The sequence below is a fragment of the Phocoena sinus genome, chromosome 21 (assembly GCF_008692025.1).
Source record: "Phocoena sinus isolate mPhoSin1 chromosome 21, mPhoSin1.pri, whole genome shotgun sequence".
Classification (NCBI taxonomy): domain Eukaryota; kingdom Metazoa; phylum Chordata; class Mammalia; order Artiodactyla; family Phocoenidae; genus Phocoena; species Phocoena sinus.
Genome location: NC_045783.1, coordinates 16480387 through 16496573, shown reverse-complemented (window position 1 = coordinate 16496573; position 16187 = coordinate 16480387).

The following is a 16187-nucleotide window of genomic DNA, read 5'->3' as shown; positions in this document are numbered from 1 at the left end:
TAAGTCCCTAATGTAGAGTTTTCTTCCTTCCGTAATTATTTCTAATTATTCCTACATACATTCCGTGTATAATAAATGCTTAGTCCCATTTTAGTTTCTGGATTACAAATGATCATGATTGGCAGAAAAGTTTTCTGAAAATTTTATAAACCATTTTATTTTTGACTCGTTTACAAAGCAAAGGATTCTCAAAATATTCCAGTTTAAAACAAACTACTGTGAGCAGGCTGACCTGTTTTGGTACGGGCTTCTCTATATTTTAAGGTATGTTTACCTTGGAATGAGCCTAACTTCTCATAATTCTTGCTGGCCTATTTCCCTGCTGCCACCTCCAACTCCAGGTGTTTATGGAAAAGTTTAGCACTTTAAAATGTTGACTTGTCTGATAATGTCTTCATTCAGTTATTTTAAGCCAAGCAGAAAAGGGGCTGAAGCTGAACACCTGGCAGCTTTACTCTTCTTATTTACTACCATGACTAGAACACACATATATACAGAAATAATCAGCTACCATGTTTCAGACCTTCCCAAGGGTATACTACTGGAAATGGCGTATGGTGTAAAGAGCATGGATTCAGAGTCAGACTGCCAGAGCTGGAATCCTGACTCTGCTATTTGCTAGCTGACTGGCCTTGGGAAATGTTTTCAGTCTCTCTAAAACACAGGTCCTCAAACTATAAAATGGAGATGGGGACTTCCCTGGCGGTCCAGTGGTTAAGACTCCACTCCCAATGCAGGGGCACGGGTTTGATCCCTGGTTGGGGAACTGAGATACCACATGCTGCACAGTGCTGCCAAAAAAAAAAGATGAAAGAAAATGGAGATGAAAACAGTACGGATCACATGAGGCCATTTGCAAATTAAATGAGGCAATCAATGTAACAAAGATAGTATTAGCATAGTGACTGGCACATAGAATATGCTCAATAAATCTTAGCTATTACTACTTTATCCCCACTATTAAAAAAGTTAAGCATTATTCTATAGCTATAATCCACATACTATAAAATTTACCCTTTAAAAGTATACAATTTAGTGGGTTTTGTATCTTAACAAAGTTGTTCAACCATCACCACTAAGTCCAGAATATTTTTATCACCCCAAAGAGAAACCTATATGCATTAGCTGTCATTTTCCATTGTCTCCCCCTATCCAGATTCCTAGTAACACTAATCTGTCGCTATGGATTTGCCTATTCTGGACATTAAATGTAAATAGAATCATACAATTTGTGGCCTTTGCCTGGCTTCTTTCACTTAGATTATTGTTCTCAAGTTTCATCCATGTTGTGGTATAAATTAGTATTGCATTTTTTTCTTGGACAAATAATATTCTATTGTATGGATATGCAGTGCCCTGGCTGAGGAACATTCCCCCATATGGAAGCTGGATGCTGAGCTGCTGCTTAGTCACATATTCTTCTTCCTTATTAGGAATAACTTTTCTCCCCTTCTGGGCACACAGTGAACTTTCTTATATTGCTCAGTGTGTGCTCATATGGCACCTGGCCGGCCCACCCGTGTATCTGCTTCCCAACCTCCACCCATACCTGGGAAAGGAATGGGTCTGGCCTGTAGCAGAAGTGGGATGTGTTTAGTACAGCTCCCATGATGGTTGTCAGGAGGGAATGTGGCCATGGGAGACGGGAACATACTACATACGCTGATTTTTTTTTAATTGAAGTATAGTTGATTTACAATGTAAATTTCTGCTGTATGGCAAAGTGATTCAGTTCTCTCTATATATACATTCTTTTTTAAAATATTCTTTTCCATTATGGTTTATCATTAGGATATTGAATATAGTTCTCTGTGCTACACAGTAGGACCTTGTTGTTTATCCATTCCACATATAATAGCTTACATCTGCTAACTCCCACCTCCCACTCCATCCCTCCCCTACCCTCTCCCCTTTGGCAACCACAAGTCTGTTCTCTATGTCTGTGAGTCTGCTTCTGTTTCATAGATAGGTTCATTTGTGGCATATTTTAGATTCCACATATAAGTGACGTCATACAGTATTTGTCTTTCTCTTTCTGACTTACTTCACTTAGTATGTTAATCTCTAGTCACATCCATGTTCCTGCAAAGTGGCATTATTTCATTCTTCTTTTATGGCTGAGTGGTGTTCCATTGTATATATGTATCACATCCTTATTTTCCATTCATCTGTTGATGGACATTTAGGTTGCTTCCATGTCTTGGCTATTGTGCATAATGCTGCTATGAACATAGGGGTGCATGAATTATAGTTTTGTCTGAATATATGCCCAGGAGTGGGATTGCTGGGTCATATGGTACTTCTATTTTTAGTTTTCTGAGGAACCTCCATACTGTTTTCCATAGTGGCTGCACCAACTTACACTCCCACCAACAGTATAAGAGGGTTTCCTTTTCTCCACACCTTCTCCAGCATCTGTAATTTGTAGACTTTTTAATGATGGCCATTCTGATCATTGTGAGGTGGTACCTCATTGTAGTTTTGATTTGTATTTCTCTAATAATTAGCGATGTATTGAGCATCTTTTCATGTGCCTATTGGCCATACAGATGCTGACCTTGTTGCATCTCTTCTCTTTTCTGTCAGTAACCCATCATTCTGACCAGTGCCTTGCATGTTGAGTTTGCCTTGGTCACTCCGAGCCCGTAGAAGCTGCAGTGGGCCAGTCTGTGGGCTTCTGCTCCTGGTGATCGGTAGTGTTATGGCCTTTGCCATCTCTCACGCAGTGGCAGGTCCTCACTTGCAATTGGTAGCTGGATCTTCCTGCTCCACAGTTTGCATATGTGCAGATAGAAACAAAATAGATGTAATATTCTTTATATTTAATACTTTTATTATATAGCATAATAGTAATGTTAACTGTCTAGAAAATGTTCTGGCATACAGCTAGAAGCAGTAGCTGAGACTTTCATTAAAAATTCAGACTCCACCATTGGTCTGGGGTGATGAGGTGATTACTAATAGTATTTAAAGTCATTCCTATGTAAAGATTTCTCCCAGTCATTAGGGCCCTGAAATCAAAACTGTTTATGTCATGTTCACTGGCCTCTAAAATGAGCAGCTTGGTTACCTGTCCGGGTTTACTAATCCAAAGCATAAATAACATCAAAGTTGAAACCATGACTGTAATGTTAGTGGTCTTGTCAGAAAGGGCCTGAGTTTGTCATGCATCGAAATGAATCCACCTTGCTTCAGTCAGGCGGAGTTGAGACGCTGATCCAGCAACATGGCCCAAGCGATGTCTTAAAGACTGGAGCTGTCCTCATTCCAATTTTCATTCTTTAAGGGTGCCCATATAATGCCTTTAAATTCAGTTTTTTAAAAAAGGATCTCAACAGTTTTCTTTTTGGGCTTGTTTTTGTCTCAGAAAAGCCTTTAACAAATGGAATTATGTTCAGTGCATGTTGGGGGTTTGTCCAGTTGCATCAAGGGTAATCTGATTTTAGGCCCTGAGTGAGCTAAGGCCTGTAGGAGGAAGATACTGCAAGTCTCATTTTTTCACAGTGGTCTCCAGCTTTGTGCTGTGTCAGACAGACGGGAGGAGCTGAGAGTGCTTCATCACCCTCCTAATGTCAGCAGCCACGAAGTTGCATCAGGACTATCCTCTACCATGGTTAGCTAAGCTCAGTACTTCAAGTTTGAGACTCAACCGCTAACATAAACCTCTGTAGCATTTCAATCAAAGTGGAACATTTGACATTTTAAGAGTGGTTATTCAATAAGGAGTTTAAAGACATTTCCACAGTTACATACACAACCCTGTAATGGTCTTGTTTTCAACTTTCTTTTTCAAATCTACCATTGAAATAAATGGCATCGTATGTGTACATAATTTTAACCTTGTGATATTATGGTTTTATTTCTCTCAACAGAGTCAAAAGAGAAGTGAGTTTTTTACATAAATTGAAGAAAATTCTTGTAACATAATCCTACATCCTCATAAAGCCAGAAGTAGTACAGGGGGAAGAGTTAGTTCCAATGATGGAAGATAAGGCATGGATTTACATCTCAGACATTTAACTACTTTCAAAAAAAATCTTTAGACTTTGCCTAAATCATGCCTTGAGACGCTTTATTTCATTGATAAGATCTAATATCTGAAAACACCCTTTAAAAAAACAATTTGACTAGATTCTAGTGTAGGAATATAACTATAAAAGATGAAGTGATTACTCAATCAACAAAATTTAAATAAATGATTTCTTTGGCATGATATTTCTTGTCCTTAAAGGAATATTTTCATTTTCTTTACATTTGTAGTTCTTTTACATTATTTTTTTTATTTATTTATTTTTTTTTTTGTGGTACGTGGGCCTCTCACCGCTGTGGCCTCTCCCGCTGAGGAGCACAGGCCCCGGACACGCAGGCCCAGCGGCCATGGCTCACCGGCCCAGCCGCTCCGCGGCACGTGGGATCCTCCCGGACCGGGGCACGAACCCGTGTCCCCTGCATCAGCAGGCGGACGCTCAACCACTGCGCCACCAGGGAAGCCCTCTTTTACATTATTGCTGTAATAGATGGGTATGAAGATCTTGATTTTCTGAAAGGTCAAAAATTTTTCTAGTTAAACTGTGTTAATAGAAAATTAGCTTTAATTCTGTACATGAGAAGTAAGGACTGAGAAGTGGTCACCCTAAAATAGGCTATGGGTTAGGCTATAGCAGGCAGTTATCCTGGAAATATCTTAATTTCCAAGACATGATCAGGACCCAGAAAGGTCTTTTTTTCTTATAAAAAGTCTAATCTGTTGGGGCCAGAGAGGTCAGACCCCATAGAACCATACTTACCCTCAGCATCCTGGATAGTGGGCAGATTCCTCCCATCTACTTAGTCTGTACCATTGGCCCTCCATCAAACTGAGATTGTCTTCTGTCATGATCAAATCATAGAGGCTTTAGGTCAAGAAGGTGAAATGTAACATTTCAACCCACCTCTGTCTATGCCAAACTATCTGTGTCATGAAAGAAGCAATGGATTGGAGTAAGGTTAGGGCTGAAAACTTTGGGTAGCCACACCCTTTTGAAAACTTTACCTGGTGCAGACCATAATGATTTATACAAAATTTATCCCTTACTATTCTATCAAATGTGAAATTCACCACTGTTTGTTTCTTTTAGGCTTATAAACTAATCAGTCATTCTTTGGTTTTGAGCTATTCCCTGTGCACTCTAAACAGAGCAAGAGTTTTGAGAACATCTCCTTCTTGTCTTATCAACTTATATTGGAACGCAGATGTATCAAGTGGAGAAAGGAAATAAAATAATGTCTATTGAGCATCTGCCGTGTGCTGGGCACTCAACTTTATATTTTACATAAACAATTTTATTTAATCTTACAATGAAATTGGATTTAATTATGCCCATTTTGTAGATAATCAAACTGATAATACAAAAGGTGAGGTAACCAGTTCGAGATTATATCATCAATTTTTGGTGAACTTGAGATATAAACCCTGTCCTTTGTGTTCTGAATGCTAGGCCTTTTGAGATTTCCGTTTCCCTCTTAATAGTGCATTCTAAATAATAGAATAGAGACTATAATTTATACTTAGAATACTTAGCAGAACCAAAAAGCATAGCTTATTAAGAGACCTTGTTCCCTCAAAGAATATTTATTAATTCAGTGGTGGTATGACATTATTTTCTCGATAAATCCTCAAGTTAAGAAAGCTAAGAAAAACAAGTGGGTGGTGATGCCAGGAAAGATATATATATATATATATATATATATATATATATATATATATATAAAAATCTGTGGCATTTTAGTGCCTCTGAGCTCAATGACTTGAAAACAACTTAGTGCTACTTACAAAAATATTAGACAGCAATCATTTACCATGGAAATAAAATAATAACTTTGCAGCAATGGCTTTGTATTTGTATGAGACCATTTGGAGGCTGGAGAATCATTTTCCACATATGAAACATTTTGCTCATTAATGGAAAACATTTGATTCATTGCACATCATAGACCTTTTGGCATTTTGTGTTAGACAAATAAACTTAGGCTCAATTTGATGGAGGGAAAGTTACGTGTAGAGATGCTACTTATGATCAAGTGTGACTGGTACCATAAGGAACAATAATTTGTCAACCTCAGTAAGAATTAAAAACTCTAGGCTATTAATTCTGAAACGTGACAGGACTTGTATTACACGTTGCTTAGAAATATGGTTGATCAAGTTGATAGGAAGATAGGATTTAAACATCAATGGCTCCTCTGTAGCTTTCATTTTGATATTTTATGAACAATGTTTCTTCTTTGGAATTTTCAACCTGCTCTTGAAAGCTACAGCATCTATTTTCCTATCTGTATATTGCTAACGTATTTATTAATTCAACAAATGTGTATTAACTTCCTACTATGGATCTGGCTTTATGCCGATGATAAAAGCATTGCATATGCTGCAGTTACTCTGGAAGTTTGATGTTCTCATTACAGTTTACAGTTCAGGGCAGATATTTGGGTTGCCACGGACGTATTTTCATTTCTAAAAATGGCAGTTGCTTCATTTCTGTACCATAATTTATGCTCAAGGTAGTTTTGTTGCCAGATGATCTGAAATTTAATTATCCATGAGTTGTGCATGTAAATATTTAATAACTTGACCAGTACTATCACATTTGTATTATTATAAAATTATATGTTTGATAATTAATAATATAATTTCTAAATTTGGGGGCTTTCTTTTCCTTTTCTAATGTGGGAAAATGAATTTAAATATACTACTCTTTCAAAAATCTATAAAAATGCTTTGATATAGAAAAAAAGTCTTACTAAAGTCACTTTCTCTCTCCCACCTACAAGTGTGTAGCCAATGTTGGGTCTAGCTTGCTCATAAGTGGGGTTCTATTTCCCTTTTATACACTCTTGCATTCTGAAATCTGCTTTATTTACACTAGTTCTTCTAAGTCTGGCATTCTATTCAAGTATAGTTTGAAGTCACTCACACACGGTCTGGGCATGATGCTCAAATTTGATCTTTTTATTATATATTAATAAAAACCAGAATGTGGGTATGCTTCATTACTCTAGGAAAAAAGGGACTTGTTCAACAAAGCTTGATGATATTGCTATTTCAAATCATTTTGGTTCACTTATTAAATATAAAGGCAACTTGTAAACTTGTTTATGTGAGAGGAATAGGTACTAATATTTGATTTAAAATATTTCAGAATGCAAGTTTACCCTCTGTATTTTTTTTTAATATTCATACATCAACGTTTCTTTTTTTTAAAATAATTAGTTATTTATTTTTGGCTGTGTTGGGTCTTCATTTCTGTGCAAGGGCTTTCTCCAGTTGCGGCAAGCGGGGGCCACTCTTCATCACGGTGCACGGACCTCTCACTATCGCGGCCTCTCTTGTTGCGGAGCACAGGCTCCAGACGCGCAAGCTCAGTAGTTGTGGCTCACAGGCCTAGTTGCTCCGCGGCATGTGGGATCCTCCCAGACCAGGGCTCAAGCCCGTGTCCCCTGCATTGGCAGGCAGATTCTCAACCACTGCGCCACCAGGGGAGCCCTATCCTCTGTATTTTAAATTTTCATATTGTAGACTGCATACTGATTTGAACTATCAGGGTACAAAACATAGTTCTTATCTGTGATGCTTTGACTTATTTTTCAAGTCTTGAAGATTTCTTTCTATAATTTTAGGCAACAGGTTTACCCTGCTTATTCTCCCTAAGAATAGATAAAATGTCCTCTTATTAATTTTCTGTATCTGAGGGCAAGTCTGATTTTAGATAGTCCAAAGAAGCATAACACGGCTAGCAACTGATAAAACCAGTGAATTTTGTAGGTTTATAGGTGTAGTCCAACTCTGTCCTCTACTTGTGAGTAAAATATAATAAATGAGCATAGCCAAACCTGGGTTCAAATCCCTGCTTTTCACATATCAGTTGTCTGATTTTGATCAAGTTACTGAGTCTGCGTGATCGTCTGTTTCCTAATTCATTAAATGGGCTTGATAGTTCCTATAAAATCTCTGCACATAAGTGACTAAAACTTTCTCTATTCTGATAGTCTCTGTGCAATACCCTAGCTGTAGGTTGGCACACATTTTCTCTGTTTTGAGTAATCTTGTGCAACTTGGAATCGAATTTTGACTCAAGAAGGACATTTAGAATAGGGAGTAAAGGATAATTCTTTTCCCATTTGTGTCAAGAAGTTCCTATTTCTTGTGTCCTAATGTAGGCAGAAAAGAGAGGCCTAAGACCACCATTTTGAAATAATGTGGTAGAATACTTTAGAATCTGGGGATTCCAGGATAAAATATGGATTGAAGACATTAGTGCCTTAAAGAAGTGAAGGAACTCATGGCTATGAGTGTCCCCCAACCCCAGATCTTCTCTCCTTCCAGGGGCTCATTGAAGGTGAACAACATCCATGAGCTCCTCAGTACCTACGTGGAGTCGGATGCCACTACTGGCCTTGACCATACAACCTTGATTCTGTCTTTTAAAAATATAACTGGTAATCCATATTTTTACCACATGTTTACAGAGCCACTGATTACCTTTGTATAAGCATGCTCATAAGTAAAATGTTTTGGTTGAAATTTAATTCATTCAAACTATTGAGACTACCTTTATGCTTACTGCACTGATGCATAGCTTATAATTTGGAAGTTCTGAGTTCACTCTATTTAACTCTGAGACATGAACATCTTTTAGTTCTGTTGAGTGTTGCTGAGAAAGGAAAAGACATGGTGTGTATCACGGGCAGGGTATGTATCATGAAGACTAATTCTGATCAGTGTAAAATAGACAATCATGGAAAGCTTCATGGAGATGAATGCAAGGACATATCACCCTGTTATTAAAACAATTCTTGGAGAAATAGTTTCTGTTGTTTGAGAGGTAATGAATGCCTCAGCAGTTTCACCCATTCAGTTTTTACCAAAATTGTTCTTTGCTTCTAGGCCAAACTTCTTCCCATATCAACAAGGTCTTAGAGCAGGAAAGTGGTATTAAATACCCAGGTTAAGACCAAAGAATAGTTGGCATTAACAAAGTGTGAATTGGTGTGGATAAATTCCTGGCATTTGTGCTCAATCTTAAATGTAACTGGATCACTCTAGAAATACGACTGGAGAGCATAAGAAAGAGGAATCTGGCCAGAGCCACATTTTAGCATGGGTATGTCAGAAATAACATAAGCACAGGCTTTTGTACAAGATGGTATTTCATTGTTTGGACATCTGGATTTGCTGGAAACATGCATTTGTGGGAAATATATGGGAACATTTCATTTTGATAAGTAAGGAAATACTTCAGTGGAGATTTAGTATTCTTATTTATTTGTCTGTGCTATTTTCTTTCAGCAGTAACAATGTTTCGCTTTTTCTTTGCTTATGTTAGGGGAGAAAAGACTCAAGCTTTATACAATCTCACTTGCTTTTACATTTTAACAAGCTAGAAAACAAACTAGGAAGCCACATACATTATTTCTGCATGTTTCCAACTGTGTGGAAAACTAGTATTTTGAAAGTTCAGGATATTACACATAAATAAACATACCTCGTTCATCTCACAGGTAATGCTGATGTCTCTTTGGGTAAATGATTTGATCAGGCAGTAAAGCAATAGACAAAACATTTGCTTTTGAAAGATTGTTCTAAGCTGCTATTTCTCTTTGCTAAGGTACTGTTTTAACAAAATATTTCTAATTTAAATTCTGAAGACTCATTTTTCTGAAGTATTGAAATGTTTCTCTAGTCCATTCTGTGTCTGTAGGTGGCAGTGATCCTTCATTGTTGCAGTGATGTGGATTTAAATGTGCTGAATTGTAAATGGAAGGCAAATTTATGAGATGCAGGCAAATCTCAGGAGTCCATTTTCAAGTAGATTCATCTAGTTTTATGAAAGTATGAGCTTATGCTGATCAAAATGTTGTTATGAATAAGGGTAAACTTCAGTTGCCAGCTTTCAGTGTACTGTAAGTCGGCCCTTCTTTCTGATCTTGAGCCATGGTAGACTTCTGATGGGGGATGTGGGATGGGGGATCATCAGCTCTTCTTAGTATACCGAAAGCAAAATAACTACACATTGAGCAACATGTTTCCCATACCCCTGCTCCAGGAGGTCACAGATGGCTAAGCATTAGTGTAGAGTAAAGCCTTTTTTGTTGTTGTTGATATGTAGAATATACTAGGAGAAAACATGGTATTTGTCTTTTATAAAATTTGAAGTTTCATGAGTGCCATGATTCTACAGCTACTTCAAGGAGGACTTGTTACAACACTGGTGTTTTGGGGTTTGTTTGTTTTTTCTTTCTTTTGGCTGTGCCATGCAGCATGTGGGATCTTAGTTCCTTGACCAGGGATGGAAGCTGCACCCCCTGCAGTGAAAGCACGGAGTCCTAACCACTGGACCACCAGGGAGTTCCGACAACACTGGTGTTGATGTTCCATATATTTCTGTTTTCAAGGAAACCCTAGTTTAATATTCAGCATAATAGAAGCCATTGATTAGAGAGATTTGTTTAACATTTAATTTTCTAAAGAATTTTCCTTGTTGTTAGGGAACCAAAACTATACAGGACTTGTGGAGTAGCATTTTCTTTAATTAACCAACTGGAGCTCATGACTATGTGTTGGATTAGCTAGGAGTAATAGTAACTGACCACATTTGGTGCATTCTTACAAAGTATCAGCCAGTCTTCTAAGGTCTTCAGATTATTTGATTAATTTAAATCCATATAATAACTCTGCTATTTTCCACCGATTCTATGCTGCATACTTTAAAACTTTTGTACTGTTTTAAAGTCAGGGTATGTCTTAAGATTGATGATTTCTTACAATTGCTATCCATGGGACAGCAGTTAAGATGGTATTTGTTATTACCTGCACATGTGAAAACATCAAAATCACCAGTCTTAAAACATGCAGAAGAGATGTCAGGAGCTAGGAAGGAAATCCCAGGGACAGTAAATAAAGCACTATTTAACTCCTAAGCGCCACATGGTTGTTGGTGGGTAACGGGGGAATGGTGAGCCACACAGGTTGAGCAGCATTCCTAAAGCCGAGCCAGCGTAGGCTGGTTCTGTAACTGTAAAGCTGGATGAGGGGCCCAGCACCAGTGGTGTTTAGTTGGGTTTATGTGAAGAAGTGCTGTACCATTAACACTTCTGATAGCACAGTGGACAATGCTATAAGGAAAAACTCAGACATTGACAAATCTGATGCAAGGACTGGTTTGGAAAAGTTTGAATCTGAATATGAAAAAGTCTTAGCAATTTCTAATTCCAATTTATGATGCTTATATTTTCCTCTTTATATACGCATGAAACTGGTATATAATTTAAAATGCATAGTTAATTCTAAAAGTGTTTTCAATAAGCGTACAAAATAAAATTCATAGCATTAAGAGCTTTCTGTCATATTTTAATTGTCTCTGGTTTTCCTTGCCAGTGGTGTTTAAACTTTTGTCTAACTACTGGGAGCTTTTTAGATTTGATATCAACAGTATTATTATCTTTTATATAGATGAGGAAATTGTGACACAGTAAGTGACAGAACTAGAATTTAGATTAAGCCTCTTTCTGCATATGATACCTTTATACCATACTGTTTCTGGTGAAGTGATTACAGAAAAATTATAACATGTTTTATTAAAGCATTTTAGTGAAGTTGTTAAAAGACATTTTCAAAATTCTGTTCTTCCCTTTTCTGAATTCCTGTCTCAGACCATGTTACTAGGCACTTCTCTCCCCCTAAAGAGAAGCTAAAAAATAAGTTTTCATCCTTTTATCTACACCTCTGTGGTTCCTTCCTTTTCAAGTTCACTGAAGCAAGTTTAGTCAGAGAATCCAACTCAGAATAGAAATTGGAGGGAGCCCATTTTTGCTGCCAGACCAAGTTGCCCTCTAATCCAGAAACTATATTACTAAGGCAGACACTGTATTTTACCTCCCCTCTGGCTCCTGTACAGAAACTCCACGTATGGTTGCACAGGTTGTGTCTATTCTTAATTGGTTCTGCTCCTCTATCTATTTTTAATCAGTTGGAAATCTACAGGGGAATGTGGCTGAAGGATTAATTACTTCCAATCTCCCAACATATTTGCCTTTCTAAATCCATGTCAGAAAAACAAAGATATTTTATTCTATATTCATTAAAAAACTATGAAGAGAAGGTAAACCATCTTTCATTTTATATTATTCTTATGAAATATGACTTACAGATAACAGGTTAAAATGAAAATTGTTCCTTGGGATCTTTATATCTTGTGAATGTGAAATATTAGAAATCAATTCACTTTTTGTGATCTTCAAAGCCAGACATAAAACCAAGTTTTTATCTCTACAGTATTTTTCATTTCAGTGTAATATGAAGATTTGATTTCACCCAGGTATATGGCCTGAAAAAGGAAGTACAGAGCTATCAAATATATTGCATCGGGTTAATCTAAAATCCAACCTTTTTTTTTTTCCAGGATAGCTTTACTCCAAAATTTTTAAAACAGAATCTTATAATCAGTGATCATTACTTTTGAGTATCACCTTTCTCTTTCATCTTTTACAAACGAGTTGGGAAGCATGATATTCTGCTTTTCATTAAAACATACACACACACGCGCGCACACACACACACACACACACACACACACACACACACACACACACACACCCTTTATTTTAGCCCTAGAGCTATGAGGCAACACGTTTGGTAGAAATATTTAGTATGCAATAAACAATATTATCACAGTTATATGTTGAAATTAAAGGAAAGAGTACATATACATGGAAACTCAAATTGATGACTTACATCAATTGCAACTGAAAGTTGGCAAATGGGGCCCTTGTATTCGTGGCTGACAGTCCTGTGGTTTTTTGTTTTTTTTTTTTTTTTTTTTGTCCTGTGGTTTTATAGCAAGTGTCCTTTCACATGATTTTCCATTATTCTTAGGCGTCGCTCACAGTTTATTAATGGAGAAAAATAGTTGTTTCTTACTATGAATTCAGTATCTGCCATTTATTAAATTCCATTTATTAATGGCAGATTCATAATTCATTATATTTTTCTTCCATTATTTAAAAACTAACTTTCAGGAGAAAATAATGCCAATGCAGTCTTTTATTTTGTTTTATTCTCAGAAATCATTTAACATATGTTTATAAAATTTAAACACAGAATATTACTATGGAAATACTACTATAGAAAAAAAACTGAATGAGTAAGTAAATGGAAAACTTCTGTTAGGCAATCTATACATTTGATGAAATCTACAAAGCATTAAATAAAGTGACTTATTATTTTGTGAATTATTAACAGTAAGGTCAAGGCCTTTCTTAAAGAGACATGAAGATAGGAACATTTGATGAAAATTAAAGTGGAGAGTTATTTGATCAGTGTTGCTATTTATGGGAGGAAAACAGGCTCCTCAATTGCTTTCTGTACAACTATGTCTTTCTTTAATATTATAGAAATTTTATAGTTTAATTGAAATGGCATGTAAGGAAGACTTGATACTCTTTCCTCCTAAAAAAGTCCTACCCTATTCATCAAAGACACAAAGCAAGTTTATCATGTAAGGATGCAGTTTTTCATGAGTACAAAATCCTATGATTTTTAAAAGAAAATTGACATAATCATGTGCTTTTAATTGTTGGCCCATCATACAGACAATGTAGTTTGGGATTTGAGTTGAATTCTACCTTCAGCAGCCCTTCCTTTTATCTGGGAGTGTGATGAAAGATAATAACTCTAAAATCACACATTTACATTGCAGCCTTGTGACTTTTTAATTTGAGATACATGTTGTATATTGGTTATCAAGTGGTTAGTGAAATATCTGGCTCAGATTAACAGTGAGGCTGGATGTTCGAGTTTTGCTACTCGGTAGGGACTTCACGTATCTCTTTGCTTTTGAGTACATTTTCTGTGATTTTCAGCATGTACTCCATCTCTGTTCTCTCAGTCTTATCCCTTTTCTCTAACAAATTTGGATCCAAATTTGGTAGATTGACATGTTTTACCTTCTAGCAGTGGTTCCACAGCCTTAGAAGAGGTGTGTGTGCATGTTGGATGAAGAATTTGCATTTTTATTAAATAATGGGGAGGACATGTGTGGGTGGTGTGCTACTTTGCAGATAAGAAAAAAAAGGCATTAATCATCTAGTGGCCCAAGGGCCAGAGTTTTATCACTCATCATTATTTAGGATCTTGTATTGTGCTTCCAGGAATATCTGGAGAATTGAGCAGATCTAACTGAGAGAAAAGTATCATATGGGAATATTGATAAACAACACTTTCACAATACCATCCATTCATGAGTGTTTCTGATAGACTGAAGATTTGATACTTTCCGGGAGCTTCATCCATCCTAGGAATTTTATCTTAGGAGAATGTGCTCTGAACAAGGGGTATAATTAGTATTAGCCTTGGATAGAAAGCACTGTAGCCAAAGTCACGCTAACACTCAGTTTGAAAGTAGATAAGATTCAAGTTAAATATGAACCAAATGCCTCTGTCAACAATCCTAATACTGTTTTTGAATATTCTGATTTGTTAGTGTCCCATGTTGAAATTAGGGCTTGCTTGCACATGGTTTATGGTAGACGAACCACAAAGATTTCATTTAAGTAAACACATCGATTTCCAACTCTCTTCTATTAACAGCTGATAACAGACATCATGTATTTTGGCTAACGCTCATTGTTATTATCGATGCATTCTTTGGGAGTGTAAAAGCAGATAATGCCGAAAGCAGTTTGAATTTTCTCATACAGTCCTTGTTTCACGTCAACTGCCTCTAATTGTCATTTTATTCAAATTATTGGTCCCTTTAGGAATAGCTACAAAGGGTCAGTGAAATTGATTCAGAAATATCTTGGATCTGGAAGCTTCTTTGAGCTCAACATGACTAAGTCCCCTCACCCCTAATTTGTCTGGTTAATATAATTATTTTCCAAGAGTCTGATAGTGGACTTTTCCAAAAATATACACTCTACAATTTTTGCAAAAAAATTAAACATATAATATTTGTCATCAGCTGCAGAGTTTGTTTCTTCAACAATTAAAAACTATATTCAAAATATAGTATATTTTATGATCTGGTGAAGTGATATGTTTTTCATTACTGAGGAGAATCCCTGGATTTTCAGAAACTCAGTCTAAACATATAAAACTTGTCTTTGAAAATCCATTACAGACTCTAAAATGAAGTTTCTCCCCTGGAGAAGAGCCTAATACGTAGATCATATGAGCCATCATGTGGAGATTTTCATCAAGGCAATAAAAAACTTGAAGTTTGCATTTTTGGGTTCTAGAAACAATTGCAGTCTACCTATTTATAGACTGTGTGACCATAAGTGACCTATTTAATTATTGGTGAGGATAACTTATCCATTTAGGATCCTTACTGAGGGTCCCTTTTCTTTTCACAGACACTGCCTTTGATTTATTAGGTGGTATTTTATTACCATTGAATGTACTTATGTATTCTTTTCATTAGAACTAAAATATACTGATTTCTTCTGAAAATGTTCTGCTCATTATTAGCCACAATTTGTAGCTAATGCATTTCCTCTCCACCACCAATAGGGGAAAGAGTTGGAATAGAAACAGCTTCAATGCTTATTGTGGTTTAGAAGCAAAAAGTTGAATACGGTTTTACATTTGTTCATGAAGAAATACTTTGGGGAAATCATTGCACCAGTCTATATCTGACGCTCTTTCTGGGGAAAATTCTATTGGGCAAAGACAGAAGGGAAGTAGTAATCAATATGTATATATTGATATATCAGATTTGACTATAAAATATTTGTTTTATAGGCATTGAGACTTTTTTCTCACCTTAAGAATGTTACTTCTTTTAAACTTGTTTTGTTTCTTTTATCATTCTTCATTCACATCTATGATTGGGCCTCTACCTGACCTCTAGTTTTTCAGTGACTCTTCTTTCATTTCCTTAGGGTGTGCTTAGTTGTTTTTTACAGAATCTAAATTCTAACATAACGTTTCTCCTTAACACCCTTGGTGACTCCTCATAGCCTTTAGGCTCAGTTCTATTTCCCTCTCTCAGGTCTTCCACAAGAACTTGGGGGTTTTGATGAGTTTCTCCCTATGGTGTTTACTCACCATTCTCTAGACCTGCACAAGTAGAGAGTCTGTTATGTTAGCAAGAACATGAACTTGTGATAATGTCACCTGCATTTTAATATGAATCTCAGACTTCCTGAAA